This window comes from Trachurus trachurus, assembly GCF_905171665.1.
Source record: "Trachurus trachurus genome assembly, chromosome: 13".
NCBI lineage: Eukaryota > Metazoa > Chordata > Actinopteri > Carangiformes > Carangidae > Trachurus > Trachurus trachurus.
Window position 1 is genome coordinate 1,453,675 of NC_139892.1, and position 25,040 is coordinate 1,478,714.

General features: G+C 43.4%; 1 protein-coding gene and 1 pseudogene across 2 annotated transcripts in view; one reads left to right on the plus strand and one right to left on the minus strand.

Moving 5' to 3' along the window:
* The window catches only part of LOC310995737 (protein NLRC3-like), a gene marked incomplete at its 3' end in the record, with an annotated part of 491,970 nt that overhangs the window by 359,745 nt on the left and 107,185 nt on the right, over positions 1–25,040 (minus strand). The window lies entirely within an intron of this gene.
* On the plus strand, positions 6,873–7,887 carry LOC310995674 (putative nuclease HARBI1; annotated as a pseudogene). Its single transcript has one exon. The product of its transcript is annotated as a putative nuclease HARBI1 (transcript).

Below are 25,040 nucleotides of genomic sequence, written 5' to 3' on the forward strand. Positions count from 1 at the left end.
GATCTCCAAGGTTTCAGAGAGATGATGACCTCCTGAACGTGCTCTGGTCACCATGGAGACGATGGGCCCTAGTTTCTTAGACCAGGTGAAGTCTAACCTCGGCGCAGCTTCGCCACGTCAACGGGGTGTGGCCCAGGTCCGGTTACATGCTGCCATTCCGACATGCTGCCACTCCGACATACTGCCATTCCGACATTCTACTATTCAGACATGTCACCATTCAGACATACCACCATTCCGACATGCAAACGTCCTGCCATTCCGACAGTTTCGTCCTGCCATTCCGACAAGGCTTTAATTTCCATAAGGAAATGTGCGTTACTCCGAGCAGCGGTTAGGTGTATGTGTGTATGTTTTTGTTTTTGTTTTCATGTTTTAAGACATGTGTACAGATGTGATACAGTCAGTGGAAGCTTAATAAATAAACAAACACAAAGTCTCGCCATGTACAATCACACACTCCGATGTCAGTTTGTAACAATTTCCCTTACAATAAGGATATAAGGGGAACTGACACAACTGCTGCAGGCGGATCTAGGCTCGCGCTACTGGTGCGTCCAGGGAAGCAATAATCAAAGTCGCTACTTAGAGTCTCTGTATTTCACTGAACTCAAAACACGCCCATCACAGGCGGCATATAATAAACTATTACACACAGATCAACAGAACCCGAAAGCCCCCCCCCCGCTGTCCATTAAGTCCGAGTGGGAATGAGTGTGTGTGTGGGTGCGCGAGCGCACTGTCACTGTCCGTGCCGGCGTGTATGTGTGTGTGCGGGGGTGCGCGAGCTCACAGTCAATGTGTGTGTGTGTGTGTGTGTGTGTGTGTTGGTGCGTGGTGAGGGTGAGTGAGAGAGAGTTTGTTTGTCCTACTGTCCACACGGGAGAGACGCCGCGGCTCCTCCGAGGTGACCACCAGTCCTCTCCCTCGTCCCGCTTGGCTGAAAACGGGCTGTGAGGTGTCCAAACGGGCCTTTATGATCCACAGGGTAATCCACCGGGAAAAATAATCCACTATGCCGCCTCTCCTCCCCTCTCACCACGTCACTTCTCCATTTAAACCCTCGGTCCCACTAATGCACTTTACGCATTACGCACACAACTTACAGCAAAAAAGAAACATTCATTCATTCATTAAAGGTCTGCACGTCCAAGTGCGCAAACCACAAGGATAATTGATCATTTCCCTGGCCTAATACACAATGAAAAAAACCTGGGGAGCAAACCTGCAAATCAACTACCCCAGCTGGCCAGGCAAAACCCAGTGTATCACTACAAGTTGTTGCAACTTTTGGGAATTTACTCCTGGTAAAAAGGCTTACAAACATGGACCAGGACGGCTCCATAATACGCACAAAAATCCAAAGGAAACGAAAGGTAACTTTAAAAAAATAGCAACAGCACGAAGTAGTCAAAATATGTGTTTTACGCATGCCTCTGTGCGTCTGCAGATCAATTTGTCTATAATTAAACTTGGAGCCAGACCCGGCCAGGCTACAGGAGAGATCAAAAATATGCAGGGGTCCAGGACCCCCATGAGAACCACTGATCCTGTTGAACGTACTGTAACCACTGTGATACAATAAAAAACAACATCACTGATCTGATTCACCGGCGTAGCGGTCCCTCTCTCCATTAACTCTCTAGCTCTCTCGACCACAGCTGCAAACTAAGTAGCACAGCGCCAATAATAATAATAATAATAATAATAATAATGCATTTTATAATCGAGATGGGATGTGACAAGGGCGTTGACCAGAGTCAAAGTGCTGTTAGAGGAGAGAGATGGGCAGGCAGGGAGGCGGTGATCATTATTAACCTACACATTTAATGACCTTATGTCGGAATGGCGGGACGTTTCCAAAAAAGGAAAGTACCGCCATTCCGACAATGGAAACAAAAATTGTCGGAGTGGTGGGACGTTTTCAATTAATGGAAGTGCCGCCATTACGACAATTAGACGTCAATGTCGGAGTGGCGGTATGTCGGAATGACCCACGGATACCCCCAGGTCCATTTCGCAAGTCTGGTGGGCCGCGCAGTCAGACTTAGACCAGCGCAGCCCCTCCCCTCGTCCCTCCTACCGGCGCAAACGGTGAAGAGGGAGGAGAGAGGGCGGGAGGGAGACAGGAGGAGGAGAGAAAGGCGTGGAGTGGGTTTGACACAGCTGAGTCAGATCTTCACCAATCAAAGGAGCTCCTCTCCTCACCTTTAACTGCGCGGAGGGCGATGCGCGCTGCAAGTTTGTCATTTTATACTTGGACATGGACGGAGGAGACAGCGACGCCAGAGGCCGAACCTCTCCCCGGAGGAAACAACTGTGCGGTCCGGAGGTCCGAGCTCAGAGTGACCAATAATGAGTTTACTAATAATAATACAAATATCCTTAATCAGGTTTGATCTGATACACTGAGAACCCTAGCCTGATGCATCAGCCGCTTACTTCATTACATTTCATATAGCGTCTGAACACGAGCCATAGGGATTCGTTTGCTTCCGGGAGGCGGTTGCTTACATTTGCTTCAACTAATCGCTGCTGCTTGGTGGTCACGTGTGCTATACACCGGTTAAGCTCATAGGTTAATCTTGAGCGCTTGAGTTCAACGTCATCGCCTTCACTTACCCGTCTGTTCGCTGATTGGTCCGTCCGCTCTGGCGGACGGAGCAAACCGAAACGCATTGCTAGTGTCCTGACTACATGTTTGAGGCAAATGAAATTTGCCGGAACCAGTAGGCGGCGCTAGCCTGGCTATGAGAACCCCTGCCCAATGTAAGAAACAACAACTAATAAACTAATAAAGAAACTCACATTTATTCAAACCCTGTGTAAGCAAGATGAGAGGTGTAATCACAACATAAACAAACACCATGCGTAACGGATGAAATCAGCGTAAAGGACGCTCTCTCTCTCTCTCTGTCCGTCTCTTTTTTTTCTGTGATAGAGATAGTATACTGTAGTAGGCTATATACTGACTATCTGATACCGAGGCTGTGGTGGACTAAGAGAGATGAAGATTTGTGTTTTGTTTTTCATTAAGGCTGCCTGATGCGGTCGCTCGCGCTATGAATTAATAAGTAAATAAATAAATAAAGCGATCATCACAAGGGCAGAGTGGTATCTCAACACGGCAGCGACATGCAGTCATCCACCCTCAGTCCTGCTTTTGGGACATCCACAGCTGCTTTTCAGTGCCAGTTCGTCCCTGCTGTGTTAATTCAGGTGGAGTTTCCATTACGCGTGCCACAGCCTTTGATCTCTGCTTTGATCTGACGTCAGATGTGACGGGACAATCTATATAGATATAAATTCACGTGTTGATTCCATTAGTTGCATTAAATAGTGGTTATTGTGGATATTTATTGCATTGAAATGTGTCTGGAACTGTGGAGATCTGCCTGAGAGGTCTTGGTGACGTGTGTGCACTGCAGGTCAGTCAGCCAGACTTCCACTGCACCTGCTGCGCTTCGCCCTGCGCTGAGATTAGACCTGGTTGGAGGTGGCGAGCTTTCAGCGCAACCTCGGCGAGACATTTTCGCACAAAACTTCCACTGCACCAAGCTGAATCTGTGACGCCTCCCCCTGCTGTGCGGCCACGCCTATCTCAGCGCAGCGCGATCTACAAATCTCCCAATCTGACTTTGCGCTAGGCTGCGCTGGTCGAAACTTGCATTAGACCAGCTGCGCTACCTTGCGCCACCTGCGCTGCGCCAGCAAACTAGGGCCCCATGTGTGGACTCAAAAGGTCAAGATGAAGGAGAGTGTGTGAGCAATACACACATACACACAGCAAGAGATGAAGTGAAGACATAAAGTCAGATCTGAGCTCTCATAGAAGAACCTCAGAGAGGTAAGGAAGAATTAATCCACCTTTATTTTGAAAGGTGAAACTTCCTGTCACCTTCCAGTGACACAAGAAGACAAGTCCATGTGTGAATCAGTGAGCACAGAAAGCATCAGTGTTAGCCACAGCAGAGCCATCGGTGACCAATGAGAGACAGGTAAAGTCCGTCTATGGATCTGCTGCCTCCCTGATGAGTTCCAGCCAGTCCACCGACTCCATGACTCCATCTGCAGCAGCTGTAGAAGAAAAAACATATATAGAACATATATCGTCCTATTTGGGCCTTTACATTTAAGTAAAATAAACTCAGAAACTCAAAACATGACGCTGGAAAAGATGGATCTTCAAGTAGAGTTGTCTTTAATTCACTTCAGAACAAAGCAAAAGAAAAACAACCCGAGTCACATACGTAGGCAAAAGATAAGAAAAATAAAGTTCAGAACTTGGTGCACAGAGGTGCACTGCAAAGAGAGCGACAGAGCCACTGACTTCATATCATCAATGTGTGGCTTTTATACTGTTGGGCATGTGCTGATCTCAGTATTTTTCCATCCCTCCTGTTTGAAGTCTTATCTCTGCTGAGTGGGCACCTTTTTCTGTGGTACTGGCCTCAGCCTACTCTTCTCCGGAAGTGTGCCACTTTCCTAGCCATATTTGAGATCTTGCCATCCCCAATCCTTGCCTGGTGGCCATTCTATGTTACTGCACCGGAACCCCAAACTCCTAGCTCAGAGGTAGAAGACACAGGAACAACAGGGAAGTTTGACAATGTGTTGTTGTCAATTAGTGTGAGCAAAGCAGAAGAAACTGCACACAACAGCAGAGACACTCATCCTCCCTCTGGATTAGTTGTTTCTCCAACTTTAGCTCTTTAAATCACAATCAGTGTTTACAGTTTGATGTGAGTGCACACAAGGGTTTTAGAGATTATTTTACAGTGAATGACCAGTGTCAGACCTGAACCTGGACTCTGTGTAGCCGTTGTGTGCTGGACCAGAGGCCTGTACCACGAAGCAGGATCACTGTCTTAGCGAGGTAACTTAAGGGTTAACCCTGGCTTTCCGGTACCGCGAAGCTGGATTCATTCTTACCGAGGTGAGTTACCACGGTAACTTACTCTGAACGGCAAACCTGCTCCGGGTCAGGGTAGCTGTCAGGATTGATCTGAATCCAGTAAAAGGCTCCACCCACCAGCCAATCACCTGTACGGGAATAATGACCGTGTCCTCTCACCGGTAACACGGCGTCCCCGGTTCGAATCCCGCATCGGGCAGACCTTTCCTGCATGTCATTCCCCCTCTCTGTGCCTCCCCCTTTCCTGTCTATCTCACTATGTGCTGTCAAATAAAGGCAAAAAAAAAATCCTTTAAAAATAAACGTAGCCTAAACATTTAATAACTTGGGTCGGGCCACGACCGCGGGCTTCTTTTTTTTTTCTTTCTTCCTCACAGGAGAAGTGTGCGCTCCGTTGCGCTCACCTCGCTTCTCTCTGACGCGTCGGTGCTCATGGTTGTGATTGGTCAGCTGCCTTGAATCCGCCCTTTATACGTGCGTGTTCACAGATTCACAGCAAGACAAGCCGGGGTTGAGTTACCGAGTTGATAAATGTGAATGCGTATGAATGATCATGGTGGTGGTCGGAGGGGCCGTTTGGCGCACATTGGCAGCCACGCTTCCGTCAGTCTGCCCCAGGGCAGCTGTGGCTACACACGTAGCTTACCACCACTGGTGTGAATGTGTATGAATGAATAATGGTTGCTGTACGCGCTTTGGGTATTGGGTAACAATAGAAAAGCGCTATATAAATGTAATCCATTAATATTATTATTATTAACCAGCGTCATGGTACCGCTGATCCAGAGTGACAGTGTTGTGGATAGGTTCAGCTGGATAGGCTGCTAGTAAGCCCAGGTAGGCTGAGCTCGCTTCGTGATACAGGCCTCAGCTCATCAAACAGCCATCTCATTCAGACTATGTTTACATGTGTCCGGCTATTTTCATAAACGGTCATTTCATCCTCTCCGTTTACAAAAATAACTTTGTGCACACCAGTCAGTTTTCAGAAAAGTTTACAGTAACCCATGTATATATGCCGTCAAGAGCATGCCAAACCTGTAGGTGGCAGTGTAGCGAGAAGCTCAAGCCCACATTAGCCAATCAGAATCCCGCACATGATCCCGCACAATAACAACAACAACAACGTCACTTGCCCTCCTTGTGTGTAAAGTTTTAATATTTTTTCATGCGAGAAAGTAACTGTTTGGATGCCAAATATACGGCCAGTTTATCCAAATGATGGCTGTTTAGAAGTTTGCTCCGATGTTTTTTGGAGAAGTGAAGTTCCACCTGTGGAGCAACGACCGCGACATCACAGGGGCAGCTTCCGGTCTGCAGAGCTGCTCAGCCGGCCAACCTCCGTCGTCATCCCGGGAGACAAAACGATCGCTAACTGACTTACATGTAGGTAGAGGTTTACCACCGGCTGGTTAAATTATTTTTAGAAGATAAATGTTGGTCTCATTGATGAAATCTAACAATTGTGGCAGTAGCATTAGTTTGTTTCAATGAAAAGTGAAGCTTCACGTGTTGGATAGAAGAGCAGTGCAGCCTCGGGGCTCTATACAGAAATCACCACATTTACATCAATAAATAAATGTTTTACAATGAACACACCAGTCTGCATTAAACTTTATTATTATTTAATTTAATAAGTTATATAATATGATTAAAGTACATGGCAAAGATACTTCACTACTCTAAACTGTCTTTGGTTACGGTTATATGTCAGGGTCTGACGTCGGCTACCCAAATCTCTGTTTTTCTCTGTTTACATGCAAACGTGCAAACAGAGTTTTCCAAAATCTCCACTCTGGCCAGAGTTTTTAAAAAGCATCGTTTTCAGGGGCGAATTCTCCTTTTGTGTCTAAACGGAGGGTGCAAACAATGGTTATTGTCTCCGTTTTTAAAAATAACCGGGTATGTATAAACGGGGCCTTAGTCTTTCTCAGAGGACTTACACAGGGCCACTGACATGGCAGCTATAGTCCATCGCCACTACCATTTTAGAAGGAGAGAATACAGTAGAAGGTTGTATGTTGAGCGTTCAAAACCACTAGAGCAATACACCAATGAGGAGCTTTTTGCTCGGTTTCGGTTTGGGAATGCTGATATTAAATACATTGCAGACCTAGTCAGCCCAAAGCTTCAACGCAGAACCAGAAGGAGTCACAGTCTGTCTGTGGAAGAACAGGTCCTCATTGCTCTGCGCTTCTATGCATCTGGGTCTTTTTTTAACAAGTTGTTGGTGACAGTATAGGAAATCAACTGTGAGTAAGGTGGTGAAAGCTGTGTCAGTCACTTTGGCCAGCCTGGTCAATCAGTTTGTTTGTTTTACAAGGGATGACCAGATTTCCTAGACCAAGTGCAAGTTCTTACTCATGGGGAACATGCCCAATACTATTGGGGTTATTGATTGCACTAGTGTGTATACAAGCCCCCCCGTGAGAGAGAGTGGGAGTACATCAACAGGAAGGGAAGGCACAGCATAAACATACAACTTGTGGGCAATGCTGACCTCCTCATCACAAACTGTGTTGTGAAGTGGCCTGAGTCTGTCCACGACACACCTATCCTGAGGGAAAGCGCTCTATACAGAAAACTCCAAACCAACCGACCAGATGGCATAATATTAGGAGACAGCGCCTATCCACTCCTACCATGGCTGATGACTGCTTTTCTTGCACCAAACACACCTGAGCAGGCACGCTTCAACACTGCTCATTCCAAAACAAGGTGTGCCATTGAGCGTTCTGAAGAGGCGCTTTGCGTGCCTCAACTACTTACGAGTGGAACCACAAGGAGTGTGCAACATAATACTTGCTTGTATTGTCCTGCACAATATTGCTACAAAGCGGAATGTCCCTCTCTGTGATGAGGTTAATGATGCACCTGAGCCAGCTGAAAACAAAGACATACCTCACACTTTCTCTCAGAACGAGAGAGTGACTGCTCATGCAGTAAGGGATGCCATTGTCAGAAACTATTAACAATGACTAACAATGATTTTTGTTTGTGTCTGTAAATATTAAGTTTCCAATGGGCTTTATACACAGCTCTACTACTTCCTGAAATAAGCCAGCCCGTTTATTTCCTGTCTTACATTATTGGACCAACTGATTAATCCAGGTGTGTTTGACCATTGTGACTACTCAGACACACCTGGATTAATCAATTGGTCCAATAATGTAAGACAGGAAATAAACGAGCTGGCTTATTTCAGGAAGTAGTGGAGCTGTGCATAAAGCCCATTAGAGTTAGAATTGAATACTTTTTTTGTTTGATTTTGGATTATTTTATTTCTACATTACTGGTCTGTGGTGCAAAGTAGTATAAAATGTCAACTGTATGGTTTGAAAACTAGGTTAAAATATATCAATATATAATTGTATATCTACTACATGATTAATGTTATTTATTTGACCAGTTTGAATTTAATTAAAATCACATTTTGTTCCTGAAATCCCCCCTGAATCCACTGCTGGGATCAGAATAATCCAGTTTTTTTGGATCGAAATTATCCTGATGCTACTAAAAAGTTTTGAACAACACAAACTGAGGGTTTTATCCAGATCATCATTTATCTGATCTTTTTTTTAGAAACATCATATTCAATCAGACACCTGCATATTTTTTTAACCAATTATTGAAGACTAGAGACAGACATAACCATTACACCAGAAATGCCAGCTGTGGTTACGATACTTCCAATTCCGAGAACGAATCTACTCAATGTCCTGGAACGCTTTACGTCCTCACATATCTCACTCACAAAACAAATTAACTTTTAAAAAACAACTCAAGGCTCACCTAATGCAGCAGACCATATGACTGGGAATTTATTATTGGTATTAAAATTAGGATTATTATTGTAGGGTATATATATATTGTGATAGTATGCATGTATAAATTGATGTGTGTGTGTGTGTGTGTGTGTGTGTGTGTGTGTGTGTGTTCAGACGAGTCTTCGGAACCTCGGGGTCATCTTTGACCCAGCCATGTGCCTTGCGCGTCACACCAGCAATTTGATTAGAAACTGCTTCTTTCAACTGAGGAACATCTCTAAGTTGAGATCCATGGTGTCTAAAGTAGAATTTCAGATGATCATCCATGCTTTTATCTCCCCGCGTCTAGATTACTGCAACAGCCTTTTTACATGTCTTAACCAAAAAGCACTTTATCGCCTCCAGGCTGTTCAGAACTCCACAGCTAGACTTTTAACCCACACTAGAAAGAGTGCACACATCACACATAAAAATCATAAAATTTTAGTTCTTACTTTCAGGGCCTTACATGATCAAGCCCCCTCTTACATCTCAGAGTTGCTCAAATTTACAATTTACACCCCCACACGCTCCCTCAGATCCTCTGGTCAATGGCTGCTTGTCATCCCCCACACCCATTTTAAATCCAGAGGGGACCGAGCCTTCCAAGCTGTTTCCTCCAGACTTTGGAACGCACTGCCACTGTCTTTACGCACTTTAAACTCCGCTGAGTCTTTTAAAAAGGATCTTAAGTCTCTTGCTGTTTCGACAGGCTTTTACATGGGGGTGGGTTTTCTGGGTTTTGTCTTAATTCTGTTTTATACTGTTTTTAACTGTGTATTCTTGTTTTACTCCCTGTACCTTGCGATTTCCTGATTCTGTTGTGAAGCACTTTGTGAACCCCTTCTATGAAAAATGCTATACAGATAAAATTTACTTACTTACTACAGTAGTTAGCTCATGTTTGCTAGTGACGTTACTGTACAAGAGCACAAATGTTTTGTTTTTATGTGTTTTTAAGTTTCAATATTTTGTATTAAAATAGATAAGAACAAGTACTTATATCAGTGCTAGTATAAAGTTTAACAAAACAATAATAAGATTAAAAGAAAATAAAAAAGGGCGAGCTAGATACATTTCTCTTAATAGTTCTTGTAGAGCACGAATGAAAGACAGTGAATGAGAGAGTAAGCAAACCTAGCTTTGTACAAGGGAAATTTTTTTTACCTGTGCTAATGCAACCCAATTTATGTTCCAGTTGCTGAGGTTAAAACACGGAGCATGTCTCTCAAGACACAGTTTAGCCGTCTGCTGAGACCCCACCCAGGTGGAAGTGGGGAAAAGGCCCTCACTTCGAAACAGAAGTGGATCCTGAGAACTTTGGACTTTCTCAAACCATTTGTCACCCCCCACAACACTGAGACCAGCATTGTTGTGAGTATTGACCATTCTCTGTAGCAGATATGTTTCTTTTTTTCTTTTGAAACAGTGTAGCCTGTTTGCAATTTTTTTTTTTTTTTGCTCCAATGTGGAAGTGCATTTTCTACTCAGAATAAAAAAACTAAACAATGTTCTCCTCCAGTATCAAACAATCTCTCTATCACTGTGGCTGTTATCGCCCTCCTTCAGCCCCTGCATGTACTCTCGCATTAGCACCTTTCACCAGGTCTGAGTTTGTTCTGCTAGGTCAGTGTTACTCATTGCGCGGCTCGCGAGCCACATGCGGCTCATCAAGCTATAATTGGTTGCTTGCTTGGTAGCTTCCTATGTGGTAACACAGCCAATACATTTTTTCAAATGTGCTACATAAACATACAACACTGCACTACAAAAACGCAAACATCCGAATCTACTTCTCCCTTCACCCAAATAATGAAGGTGAAAGGAAGTATTTTAAGCCCTAGCCTAATCAGAGATGTTCTAATATTGGCCTAATGGTCATCCCTAAAGGGGGCATGGTCAAACCTGGCAACACAGCCCACAGGCCATGTGGCATTGTTTACAACACTTGACCGCAACGCACGTTTGCAGGCAGGCTACGTTAGCTCCGCTAGCCAGCGTGATGGACAGTTTTTAACAAGAAAAAGGACAGAAACCAGCTCAAAAACCAGACGGACAGACACACAGTGCTGTAACGAATAGTGGAGTGGGTGAGGAAAATGAGTCTGAGGAAGCAGCAAACAAAAATCAGCATGAAGACACCAGAGAGGAGATGAAGGCAAACGGTGTAGGCTACCCAGTAAGAAACGAAAAAATAGGAAGCACAAGATGAGCACAGAACATTTCAAGACAAGTGGGCAGCCAAATTTTTATTTGTTCGGCATGAACCCTCTGTGTTTAATATGCAACAAACCCTCACTGTGATTGACAACAAACTACATTAAGAAAGTCAAGGACATGCATGGCCAGCTTCCGCTCATCCCAGTATTAAGGTAAATATGGTCTTAAATGAAAATGTATTGGCTGTGTTGTTTCTTTTTTGGTGGGATGTCCAATTTATATGTAGAAATGCACATTTGCAAAAGTGACTTAGTATGTTGTCGCAAAAGTGGCTCTCCCCTTGATTTTGCACTGCCAATGTGGCTCTTGTGAAAAAAATAGTGAGGATCACTGTGCTAGGTGATCCCAACTGACACATGCTTAAGCCTCCCGAGAAAGTCACACTGCAGTTAGACTCTCTCAATCTCCACCAAATTATCACCCATCCTACTAGACTCAACCCAAACTCTCCAGATAAGGCTACCCTGCTAGATGTGATTCTCACCAACACTCCCTCCCTACATGTATCAATATGGTGTGTTTTGCAGTGATCTCAGCCACTGTTTTATTGCATGCACTCGCAAAAACATCTCCGCCAATGTAACAGCCAGAGTATAACACTGCACTACCAGTTAACGCCACACGGTGGCGCCTCCTTTTGTTTGGTCACTTGATATCACCTTTCTTCCCTAGTTGACTTCCTTGACTCACTCTAGTAATGAGGACGCTGGTGAAGGCTACAGGTCACAAACTACTTTGTCCTCCGTTTATTGTTTTGCTGAGGGTAATAGTTTATGCCGTGAGACCTGGCTTGTATGGTCTGTATCTGTGAATAAATGTACAGTGCGGAAATCCCTCCACTTCGTCTCCGGCCTCTCAACTTTATTTTGTGCTGGAGCTGAGCTATTAGCATCCGTGGCTAAGCTTCTCGCCAACCCCACGTTACACCAAACAGAGTGGAACCTCTCGGAGTCCAGCAGCGAGACAAGAACCTAAAATGCACATTAACACTAATAGAAAATTAAAAGATTGGTCAGTACAAATGATAAAACCTGTAATCATCCTTGGCGACTCTAACCTGTCCAGAATTCCCTTTTTTGAAGACCCTGAAATACAAATTGATAGTTACCCTGGTGCACGTATACATCATATACACCACAGACAAACAATTGGGATTTTACTCTGATGAAGACCCGTTTAGGGTCGAAACGTTAGTTGTTGCACAATAAACAACATTTTTATCGCATTGAGTGCTCCAGCCTCCCTTCATTTGGGTACAGTCACTTTGAAGTGGCCCATTTGATATCTTCACTGCAAACAATTGGGATTATTGATAACTGGCAAAACAAACATTTCCCAACGCAATGATGAGTGTCCCTGTCATCAACTACTCAGACAGATTAGAGAAGGAACAGCAAAGCTTGATTGAACTTTTGAACAAAACGATCATCAATGTGTAATTTTTTAACTGAAATTAATAAATTGACTTTCAGAGTGGGAGACAGAGACCCTGTACACTGGACACCAATTACAGCTAAGCGAATTCTCAATCATTGGCTGGATCAGTTAAACTTGTAAGGGGGGAAACTAAGAGCACACCTCCTTACTCCAACGTTACGGTCCTCTGCATATCTTTCAGACTTAGCCTAGCTGAAAGACAGATCTTTGAAAGGGGCCTCAACTTCATCCCTACTCCTGAAAAATTAGATAAACTTCAATTAAGACGGGATCTACATGATTATCACAGGAAACTGAAAATGTTGGATCATTTTTTCTATAACTCTGACTATATCCATTTACCTTTCCAGAATCCTTCTACCTGGGAACCAGAATTGAATCAAGTCTCCTCACCAATTAAAACTTTAATCAGTAGATGAGGCCAATTATTCCACCTTTAGAGCCCCTTCAGTTAATGCTGTTAGAAATAACATCAATAAAAAAAAGTGACATCACTGGGGACCAAAGACACGCCCTTAAGGCCCTTCAACATTTAGACACTTGCCCTGTTTCCATCAGCGTATTTAGGTGCGCATCTAGATGTATCGCATCGGAAAATTATGATGGAAACGCCGTAATTCGAACTAAAATCCCCTGATTCACACAAACTGAAATACGCTCGCTATGGCTGGGTTTTGGCTGATTCGAATGGGATGGAAACAGCTGTATTCGAATTAAGTGTGAAATAGCGTCACCCCAACTGCTCCCATGTTTGCAGTTCACTTTCAAGACAACGTCAGGATTTCCGCTACAAAGTCAGTCAGTTACCTCTTACCTAAAATCCATAAACCACCTGAGTCGTGGATGGTGCCATTAACAGTTTTTTGGACTCTATGATAAAGATTTTTCCTGAATGTACTGAAGGATTAAAGAGCTTCTTCTAATTTTGCCTCCTAATTGTTTAACGGAGATGTTTAGTTAGACAGCTGTGCCTGGATTGACAGGGTGTGCCAGCTGAGCCAAAGGTAAGGGGGCTATGCATGACTTGTTCATGGGCTTACCCGGATGTTGTACAGATCGCACGGGACTTAAAGCTGGAGTTGGTAGAATCTGAAAAATGCATGAGACTGGAATGGAAACAACTGCGCTCCCCCCCTCCCCTCCCTGTTTCGAATCCCCGGCATCCTCGTGAACGCGCACGACTGTGTAGCTGGCTCAGACTTTTTTTCAAGCACTTCACTCGCCATGGCCGAATTACAGGTAATAATGCACTCTTTCTTTCTCTTGTAGACAAACTGAACTTATGCCTGTAACAATCGGGTTAATATTCGTAGTAGTAGTAGTAGTTGTTGTTATTGTTGTCCCGTTACTGGGAATCAGTTTAACAGCCGGCCGGCTTCAACCGCCGGTTTCTGTTATTGTTTCACAGCTGATCTCATTGACCGTTGTGTCAATAAACTGTCAGTAGGCTAAAGCTAAGCGAGTCTCTACCTTTCTCTCGTAGACAAACTGAAAAAACTGCATGTAACAATGGGTTTAATATTCATAGTAGTCGTGATATTCATAGTAGTAGCCTAGTTAGTTAGTAGTAGTATATTGTCCAGTTACCGGGCTTCAACCGCCGGTTTCTGTTATTGTTTAGACCAGCTGATCGTGATGTCATTGATAACGTTGTGTCAATAAACTGTCAGTAGGCTAAGGCTAAGCTAGTCTCTACCTTTCTCTCGTAGACAAACTGAAAAAACTGCATACAATGGGTTTGATATTCATAGTAGTAGTGATATTCATAGTTAGTTAGTAGTTAATTATTGCCCCGTTATCCGGAGTTTAACCGCCGGCCTGCTTCAACCGCCGGTTTCTGTTATTGTTTAGACCAGCTGATCGTGATGTCATTATGTCAGTTATGTCAATAAACTGTCAGTAGGCTAAGCGAGTCTCTACCTTTCTTTCGTAAACAGACTGAACTGATGCATGTACAGATGTAGCCACCTAGAAGTTCCCCCTGGTCCCTGTCGGGACCTCTGTGGGACCGTGATGGGTCCGTGGCGGGTCCGTGACGGGCTCCCGCTTGGCCCGTGGCGATAATGTAATCCCCCGCGATGACGTAGCGAACGCAGCCACGACTGTTAACGCCCCTCTGCAGCCCGTGTGAAAATCAGCTGCAGTGTCTCATTTGTCCACGGGGAGGAGCAGTGATTTTGACCCGAGTTAATCTGTCAATCACTTTTCCTCCTCCTTTCTTTTTTCCCTCAGATGAATTGCTATAATTGCCACCAAAACAGGCGATCTATAAGTAGCTTCAAAGATAAATAAACACCGACAGAGCACAAATAAAAATGTATATCACTCGCAGTTTACCTGTCTACAGATTTTGCATTCTACTAAATGTTTGCCTTGTGGTGGATTTAATGGTAACACTGAAGCAAATAAACCCTAACCAATAAATAAACAACATGCCAACGTGTCCATGAATATACACGCATGAGACTGTGTGTGTAAAATGAAAGTGTGGTCCTATAAGTGACCGCCCTTATATTCAAACAAGAGGAAAAATAAATAATTATGAGGTTCATAAATTAAATCGCCATGGCACAGCTGAGACTTAACATAGGCTACTGGATGTGTTTTGTTTTGTTTGTGTGAAACCTGTAATATAAACAGTTATTTACAAGCCCCTCTTTCAGTTTTTGTCAGTCGGCAACCATGAAATCTGCTGTGCATCTCTGGCTTGCTCATTCACTCCCGATCCGCGAATAAATAAATAAATTTCTAGTGACCACAGCGCGTCACGTCTCAGAACCACGGGCTACATTTGTGTATTTATTAGGGCTGTGCAAGTTGCGTTATGGCAACTCATTAAACCATAACGCCGACATTTATTTTATTGCGCATTAATGCATGTTGCTCACATGCTTTTATTTTGTAAAAGTCTGTTGCTGGCTGCTGCGGTGTAGGGGTCAGACTAGTCGCCGGACACCGTAAACATGCGCTGTGCACCTCTGTAAAATTCTCAATAAAATTTCATGAATGAGTGTATTTTTCACCACAGAATACTAATATCCCTCCCCCTGCGCTATGCTGACCTGACGCGTCTAGTGGTTGACAGCGCTCTCTCTCTCTTTTTTTTCACTTTTAATGATAAAGTCACGTCAAACCAGCCATTCCCATTAGGAGAGCCAAATGCCTGACGCGCGATCTACTGGCACTGACGCACCTGTCTTAATATGGAACTCAACATGAGAGCGAAGGTGCGCTCTGCTCTTATTTCCATCTTACCCCACACACGTCGACCTGTGTCTTGTGAAGACGTACAGCGCGATCGAGAGAGGGCGAGAGAGAGACCATAGTAGACTATACAGCGCGCGCACTGCACACCAGCTGATCCGCCGGTCCATTGAGTGAAATAAGCAAGTTTAGTCAGATAATCAGGGCCGTTGCTAGAAATTCTGGGGCCCCTGAAAGAATACTAAAGTGGGCCCCTGACTTTTCCACTTTTTTTCTTAGACTAAGTGTATGATCATTTTTTATTTAGCCTACTTTGTTTTGATGCTAATGCAGCATTACTATGAGTATTAGTCAGGGTCTTATGCAGAATAATTCAGTCATACAAAGATTAGACTAGGTGCAGCAGGTGTCTTCAAGTTTGTGAAGTTGTGATATCAAATCGGAATGGGGTTTATAGGGGGATTGACAGTATAGGCTAGTGCTATAACTAGTAAATTATAGTGAAAAATCAATACATTTAATTAATAAATTTAATCCAGAGGAAGTACAGAGTTAAATGAAATTCCAGCACTGACTCCATATGCAAAATTACAACATTTTTTGTAAGATAGATAATAATGTAAGATAATCATGAAAATAAAAATGTTTAAAGCAGGACCTTAAGGAAATACCTGCTCATTTTCTAATCAATTCATAGTCAAATCGGTGGGGGAAGCTTGGAGATGGTAATGCTCTGGAGCAGGCGTGAATGTTCAGGGGTTTGGAGTGTGTTGTTGCTCAGGAGAGAGTCTGGTCCAGCTAGCCTTCCAACATAACCTCCCCTCCCCCGGTCCTCCTTCAAAGTTGAACAGCCAGCTCCATTGCAGGCTCTGTGCGATTTGTGTGACAATGGGTGACCAATAGGCGGCCCATTAGGGCAAACAAAAGATTGAGCAATGATAATGCTAATTCCCTGGTCGAAGGCATGCACTGAATACCTGCAAATGCAAACATCTTAAAAAGGCTTTCATCACTCCCTTAGTTTTTTCCTATTTAAATGTAGATTCACAGTAAATAAATTGTGATAAAAAAATTGACAGTAGGTATTATTAGCTACAACAATTTATTTCCAGATAAAACAGTGGCCAGCGCATCTCCAGTAGCTAGGTCTGTCATAATTTCACTTCTTAAATCAAACATGTACTCGTGGTTCTATGAATTATGTGAATTTCCACTCACCACCAGCGGCGGCACGTTAAATGCCGCCTCTGGCGATATGTACTGTTCTGTGAGAGAAGCGCCATCTCCTGGTCATGTCATGTATTTCATTGAATGGGTGGAGTTCCAGTAAAAACTAGTCACACCCAGGAAAAGGAGGGGGTCACTCCAGCTGCTGGGACTTTGCTGGAGCTCTGCTGGAACTCTCATGGGAACAGCATGGGAACAGCATGGCAGCAGCATGGCAGGGGAATTTCTATGTGGCTCCTACTGTAACAATGGGTTTGATATTCATAGTAGTAGTTGTAGGCTAGTAGTAGTAAGTTAGTAGTAGTAGTTATTGTCCCGTTACCGCAATCAGTTTAACCGCCGGTTTCTGTTATTGTTTAGACCAGCTGATCGTGATGTCATTGACAGTTATGTCAATAACTGTCAGTAGCTTAGGCTAAGCGAGTCAACCTCTGGTAGGCTAGGCTACTGGGATTTTAAAAAAGGGAAAAAACCTCACGATATAAATCATGTAGCCTAAGTAATTCGTACAGTAATGTCTTGAGCGTGTGTATTGAGATAACCGTATAACTTCCTATATAAGTCGTTATTATTGTTTTTGTTATTTTTAGAGTTCCCCTGATACTGGGGGGGCAACCGCCATTCCGACATGCCGCCACTCCGACATCAGGCCCTAATTGTCGGAATGGCAACACTTTACCCTTTAATAAACATCCCATCATTCCGACAATTTTCGTCTCCTAAGGTCGGAATGGCGGTATTTTTTTCTCTTTGAAACGCGTTGCCATTCCGACAAATCTTTTAAAAGCACTAATGATATGCCGGCGCAAAATAGCAGTTTGCCCACGTTTGTCCAGTGCATCTCATTAAAGCACACAGATTGGTCAGATAATTCAAACGGCAGACGATTTCAAAGCCTCAGATTTTAAGCAGAGGGACTCCACAACCTCGTAACCTCGAGATAGGCCTTGAACGGGAAGCAGACCGTGCTTTCAATCACACACTCCGAACCCACTTGTTGCACTTTAGAAAATATAATTCAGGGGGGAAAAGGCTTACAAACATGGACCAAAACGGCTCCAAAATACGCACAAAAATCCAAAAGAAACGAAAATTAACTAAAAGATTAACTAAACAGGTCGGTGTTTTACGCATGCCTCTGTGCGTCTGGCACACGCGTCTTGGAGCTCTCCCACATTGGTTTGTGAATGAAAACTATATGTTCAGCTCCCCTTACATGTGAAATGTATTACTTATTATTATCTAACTATATGGACAGTGCCATGGATTTATCAGTGAAGAGTGAACTGCTGATATTTTGTAGTGCTGAAATATGACCAAGCGCGCTGTCCTCTGTCTCAGTGCTGAAGAGAGAGAGAGAGGGAGAGAGAGAGAGAGAGAGAGAGAAAGAGAGAGGGAGAGAGAGAGAGAGAGACTCTGTACGCAACGAAATGTCATTTTACATGTAAGCGGAGCTGAACAGGCAGATGCGTAAAACACATATTTTGACTACTTCATGCTGTTGCTATTTTTTTTCAAGTTACCTTTCGTTTCCTTTGCATTTTTGTGCGTATTATGAAGCTGTTTGTAAGCCTTTTTACCAGGAGTAAATTCCCCAAAGTTGCAACAACTTGTAGTGATCCACTGGGTTTTGCCTGGCCAGCTGGGGTAGTTGATTTGCAGGTTTTTTTCATTGTGTATTAGGCCAGGGAAATTATCAATTATCCTTGTGGTTTGCGCACGGGGACGTGCGGACCTTTAATGAATGAATGACTGTTTCTTTTTTGCTGTAGCTAAGTTGTGTGTGTAATGCGTAAAAGTGCAGTAGTGGGACCAAGGGTTTAAATGGGGAAGTGACGTGGTGAGAGGGGAGGAGAATGAGAGACACGGTCGGCGTTTGGACGGCTGGCGTGGCGGCAATTCCAAAGCGGCATAGTGGATTATTTTTCCTTTTGGACACTGCACGGCCGGGCCCGTTTTCAGCCAAGCGGGACGAGGGAGAGGACTGGTGGTCACCTGGCGGAGCCGCGGCGTCTCTCCCGTGTGGACAGTAGGACAAACAAACTCTCTCTCACTCACCCTCACCACACACACACACACACACAGACAGTGGGGGTGGGGGGGGGGGGCTTTCGGGTTCTGTTGATCTGTGTGTAATTGTTTATTATATACACACACCCTAACCACCGCTCGGAGTAACGCACATTTCCTTATGGAAATTAAAGCCTTGTCGGAATGGCGGGACAAAACTGTCGGAATGGCAGGACGTTTACATGTCGGAATGGTGGTATGTCTGAGTGGTGACATGTCTGAATAGTAGAATGGCGGTATGTCGGAGTGGCAGCATGTAACCCTGATACTGATAGCATGCCCGAGCTGGAGCCTCCGGTTCCGGGTCCTTCCACGGGCCGAGGTCGAGCAAGCGGTGCGAGACGGTCCGCAACAGGCAGGGGACGTAGAGGCAGAGGCGGGGGATCTGGCCACGGTATTTCGCTACAGCTGACACCGAGGGACCTCCAGTGGATGCAGGATCTCCAAGCTGAGCGTATTGCTTCTGAAGATGTACAGCAGTGGCGTCATTTGGGTATGGCGGTGTATGGCACTCGCCATACCTTGACTTTGGTAGAAAATTTTCAGAGTACTGGCACGTAGCCTATAGATTTTTACCCCTTGCGTACCGGGACTTTTTACGGCGTACCGGGACGGCGTACAGTGTCCTGTTGTAATTCTCTCTGACCGATTCGCGATAGTGTTGCCTCTTTCTCACTGAACACCATGCTGTCGCTCCTGCTCCTCTCTCCTCCTCTCTCTCTGTCTCACTGAGGGGCGGGGCTGCCTCGCGCCGTGCGCTGTGTCTGTGAGAGCGCGTGTACGAGTGCGCGCCGCTGCATCACAGATGTAACTCCATGTGCTGCAGACGTGAATGTGGAGCGACTAAAACCTTCGTGAGTTATAAAGCCATCAACATGACTTCCCAGTGGTGCCTGCTAACAACTTAGCCTACATGCTTAAATATGAGTCATATATCAGTGCTTGTTTGGCTAACACTAGCTACTTAGAGCACAGTAAAATGAAAGCTCTTATTTGAGAAACAGTGTGAAGCTGCTGCAGTCATCTTGTTAAGAACAGGATAATGACAGCTGTCTGTGGAGTGTGGAGGCTGTTTATCTTGTCACAAATCACAAAAACTTCTAAATGAGACAAACAAGTCCCACGCAAGCCCCTGTCTAACATTAGGCTACCTGAATGTAGTGAATCACAGCAGCAACAGGAGGAATCACTCATTCAACTTCATTCTCGTGAAAATTGTAATTTGTTTCCAGATTTTAATTTATTCTGAATTTGCTGTTCTTACTGTAGAAACATGTAAGAACTAAGATTAGCAGTGAATAAACTTATGTTGGCAATAATTTGTTGACACAAAAGAAATGGCAATTAAGACAGGATACTATACAGACACCTTTTACGGAGTGGATAAACTTCAAATAGCCTATTCATTTGTCTTAAGAGATTATGTACAAATGGATTTTAACAAGAAAATACTTGTTAAAAATCTTTGTATAAGGTGAGTCAGGGTTCCCACGCGCCCTGGAAAACCTGGAATGGTTATCCAGTCATGGAAAACACATGGAATTTGAGAAAAAGTGTCAAATGTCCTGGAAAAGCTTGAGTTGTCCTGGGAAATTATTTATCACACTGTTACATCAGCTACCAGAGCTCTGTTTGACTTTTTCAGACCCCACTAATGATTTATTTTCAAAAGATAAATAAGTTTTATTGTGAACCCTTGTGTGGGGTATTGTGAGTATCCAATCCATAGCATTGATAGTGATAATTGAGAAAGCTTCATGATTTTGCTCTCAAATCACACCAGATTGCTGCATTTCAATTTACAATGCGCACAAATTTTCGGCCGGGGGGTTAGACCCCCCGGACCCCCCCGGTGACGGGTTGGTCCTTGCCATACCTTGTCTAAAACTGAAATGACGCCACTGATGTACAGTATATTTATGTTGTTTATTTAGCTATAGGCTATAGTGATACACACAACATCTACAACACACACCAAAAGGGCATGGTATTTACATAAAGCAGCACCATGTAAATGCTTTGGTAATTGATATACTGTATATTTGTAATACTGAAATGTTCTTGTCAAATATACAGTATATATTTTGTAATCAAAAAATGTCTTCATGGTAGTCATGATTCATTTTCTGTAGTTAGAGGATTCACTACAATATCATTTAAAAAAATGTTTAACCTATACAATCTCTATGTCATTGCAGGCCTTGATTGGGAGGTTGACCATAGAGGAATCGCAACAATTGCTCAGGGATGTATTACGTAATGATCCATCGCTGATTTTTGATCTGAGGCTTCGGGCATCAGATGGTGCTCCACCGGTTCCACCATCCACAGCGGCTACTCCCTCCTGGTGTGTGTGTTCTAGGTGTCGGGAAATGCCGACAGACCTTGAAAGAAAATGCTGTGGCTCCCATCCAGAGGAGTGCATGTCCATCATGCCACAAATGGACATCTATGTCCTCATGGAAGGGCACCTGCGAATCGCTTGGCGGCTCTGGAATGATTTCAGGGCTCTCCAGGATTCTCAGGACCCAGGGGAGAGCAACAGACAATTTAGATATGCTGCATACAGGCAGTGGGTAGTATGGCAGTTTGGGTCATTGGGAAGTGGACGACGTGTGGTAATACCGAGTTGTTGTGTATGGAGAATAAGAAATGCATTTCCTGATCCTAATGGACAGTATGTGGGATTTATCCCAAGCAGGGTCTAACCGCAAAATATTGTACTGTGTATTTTCTTTTTTTTTCCTGAGACTTCTAACCTAAGTCGAGTATTTTAATTATAAAGTATGTCAAACAAATAAAGAGATTATATCAAAAACTGTCAATACTATCAGACAATTTATGTTCCTGTTAGTGTCATTCTGGTATTTATAGAAATCTATTAGATCACTGTCACAGCAATACATCAAACAAACATCAATAAATCAAACAATGTAAAAAAAAATATATAAAACAAACCCTCAAGTTGAGTTGAAAGTTGACAACATAAGCATAGAAAGAGTTTATGAAATAACATTTCTGGGTGTTATTGTAGATCATAAAATATCCTGGAAACCACATACTGAACATGTAAAAGCAAAAACAGCAAAGATTACTGCAATTTTGGGGAAAGCAAAACACATTCTGGACTACAAATCATTACATACTCTGTGTAATCACAAATCATGTACAATGCAAGATATGACCTTCCACGTGACATACAAAAATATGTTTATGTAAAGACAGAGTGGTTATAATCTGAGACGGGAATTGAATTTTAAGAGAGTTAGTGTCAGAAAAACTCTGAAAAGTATGTGCTTAACCACCAGGGGTCTTAAACGTTTTTCAGGCCAAGGACCCCCCAAACTGACGGAGAGATGAAGCAGAGACCCCTACTATATTATAAAATTGTGTATTATATTGAACTGCGCCCAGTATCATGTATAAACATAGCTTGTTATTGTGCATTCAGTACTAAGCTACTTATACTGTATATGTTTTTTTCTAAATGTGTACAAGGTACAGTAAGTAGCGGGCTGTCCCTCTGCCATTTATAAACAGACCTTGTTCACTGACATGCTAATATCAACTTTGTGTGTCAACTGTATGATAATCATGCAGACAGGCTATTCCAATTGACATTTTTATCTGAAACATAAATGTGGAAACTAAATATATAACTAAACTAAATATAAAACATTGTCTAGTCAACCAAAAATTTCACAACCCTCCTGAAGCACCTCTGCGGACCCCCTAGGGGTCACGGACCCCCTGTTGAAGACCTCTGTGCTTAACAATCAGTCGGGTGCAACTGTGGAATGGTCCGGAGGAACCCATAAGTAGCACTAACATAAAACTGGTCAAAAAATTATATAAAAACATGTTTCTATAAAAATATAAGAATGAGGAAAAGTAGGTTGGAATGTCATTTGGACTACATAGGGATAGGTGCTGAACAGCCTCTTTCTCTAAGTCTGTCTGCCTCCTCCCTCTCCAGGTGTCACGTCAGGTGTGCACATTGGTGGCCAGACCTAAATGAAGACAGAAAAGCATGTTAGATATTTCTATATAGTTTCTGTACTACAATACCTTCAATGCAGCCTAATGTCCAAAGGTAAATTTCCAATTTTGCACCCTTTTATACACTTAGCGGACATTTTTGTCCCATAGACTAACATTAAAACCACATTTTTTTGTATAGTAGTACTTCAGAAGAGGTAAGTTATGCAAGTCCATCAACAGATGGCTCCATTTACCTAGTAACCAGGCCCATGAAAAAAGAGAATATATTTCTAGCCTTTTCAATGGGCTTTTATATGGAGGATATGGACTTGTTCAGTAATTTTTTTTCAAATATATATGTAAGGGATAATGTATAGTTCAGAGGTTGTTATGGCAAAATAAACCCGAAGCGGAGGGGTTTCATACTGTAAATGAGGCCCCAGGCCCTAAGCCCAGACGCTCACAGATGCAGCTCCGCGGCTCATCCGCGGCGCTGTCCGTGGTGCTGAAGGTGACAGGTTAACTTGACAAACAAACTGCAGCATAGTTCTCATGTGTGTCAGTTTTGTTTGTGACTTGATAGTTGAGTTGTTGAGATTAAGAACATCACTCCCTCATCAAACCAGTGATAGGCATGCTGAAAAGAAAAGAGAGAGAGAGACGAGCCTGGGTATCACAGCTGTAAAAAAAAAAAAAAAAAAAAAAAGACCACGTGTCGGAATAGCGGTATCAAAAAGTGTCGGACTACCGGCATGTCTAGATAGAGGGATGTCGTAATAGCGGGATGTCTAAATTGAGACATGTCGGAATAGCGGGATGTCTGAATAGCGGGCGGACCCCCTAGTATAGTAGGAACCGTTACATTTTGGCACCGCGGGGTACCGTGGCTACCGTGGGTATCTTGCAACTCTATACACCATTACATAACAGATCAGTGGATACCTACAATGACTGGATATTCTGGAGAAACATTTAGTCGACTAAGACTAAAAGACTAAACTAAGACTAAAATCAGAATCAGAATCCTTTATTGTCACTGTCAACATTGTCACCAACATTTACTGTGAAAATACGTTTAGCAGCTCCACATGGCAGTAGGACAGTAGAAAAATAAAAACAATATATATAAAAAATACAGGAAACAGTATATATATGGAGATGTGCATTAAAGTGCAAGGTGTTGCAAAAGTGCAAATAGTAATGGGCTCATAGTGCAATGGAGGAGGAAGGGGGGGTGTGTATTGCACTTGGTAGTGTGTGTGTGTGTATTCAGTGTCAGTCCTTGCGTGAGATGAGTATAGGGGTGGGGTAATGGTTCTGGCCGCCTGGTGGAAAAAGCTGCTATTCAGTCTTGCGGTTCTGGATTTGAGAAAGATTTCAGATAACTAAAATAAGATTAAAACTAAATAGTGTGTTATTCAAAAGACAAGCTGTCAAGACTGAGCATTGTAAAAAAAAAAAAAAAACTTCAGTAACAGAAAATATTTGGATAATGCAACCCTGGGTGTCAAGTGTGAAGTTGTTGGATGAGCATCATGAACAAAGAAGTTCCAGGTGTAGCCAGTGTCGGAATCGGCCAAGACAAACAATTTCTAACCAAACTTGACAGGCTTGTCTTGCATAAATTGTCTGATTCCCATTCTTGCCTTACTCGCCACCATTCACATGAAGTGTGACTTGCACGCAATGATGTGTTGGTTGTACAGAGGTTTGAGGAAGAAGTCGGAGGCTGTGAGGGGACACCATTTGTATTTTGCATCTGCTGCTTTTCTCGGTTCAGGCATATGCATTTGTGTTTTTCACAATGGTGTGAATGATGCTTGTGCTGAAAAAAAGCTGGAAAAGGCAGAGTGGTGACCGGGGTTATGTCTATGAGATAATTAATCATGTGTCATCCCAATCCAATAGCCTTTGTTGTGGTGCATTCTATTTTGTTGTTACTGTGGTTGTCATGGAAAGTTCTGTAATTTATTGTCCTTCCTCCCTTCTCTTCTCTTCGGGCGCTTACCGCTAGTTCGATTATCTGGTCTGCTCCAGGCAGTAAAATTGTTACATTGTAGCTACAGACTACAGTGTGGTCCGCGTTCACACATGCAAACGAACCAAAATTGGTCTGAATGATGTTTCGTCATCTTCAGGTAGAAATAAGCGCCAACTTGGACTTTCACAATGGAGACAAC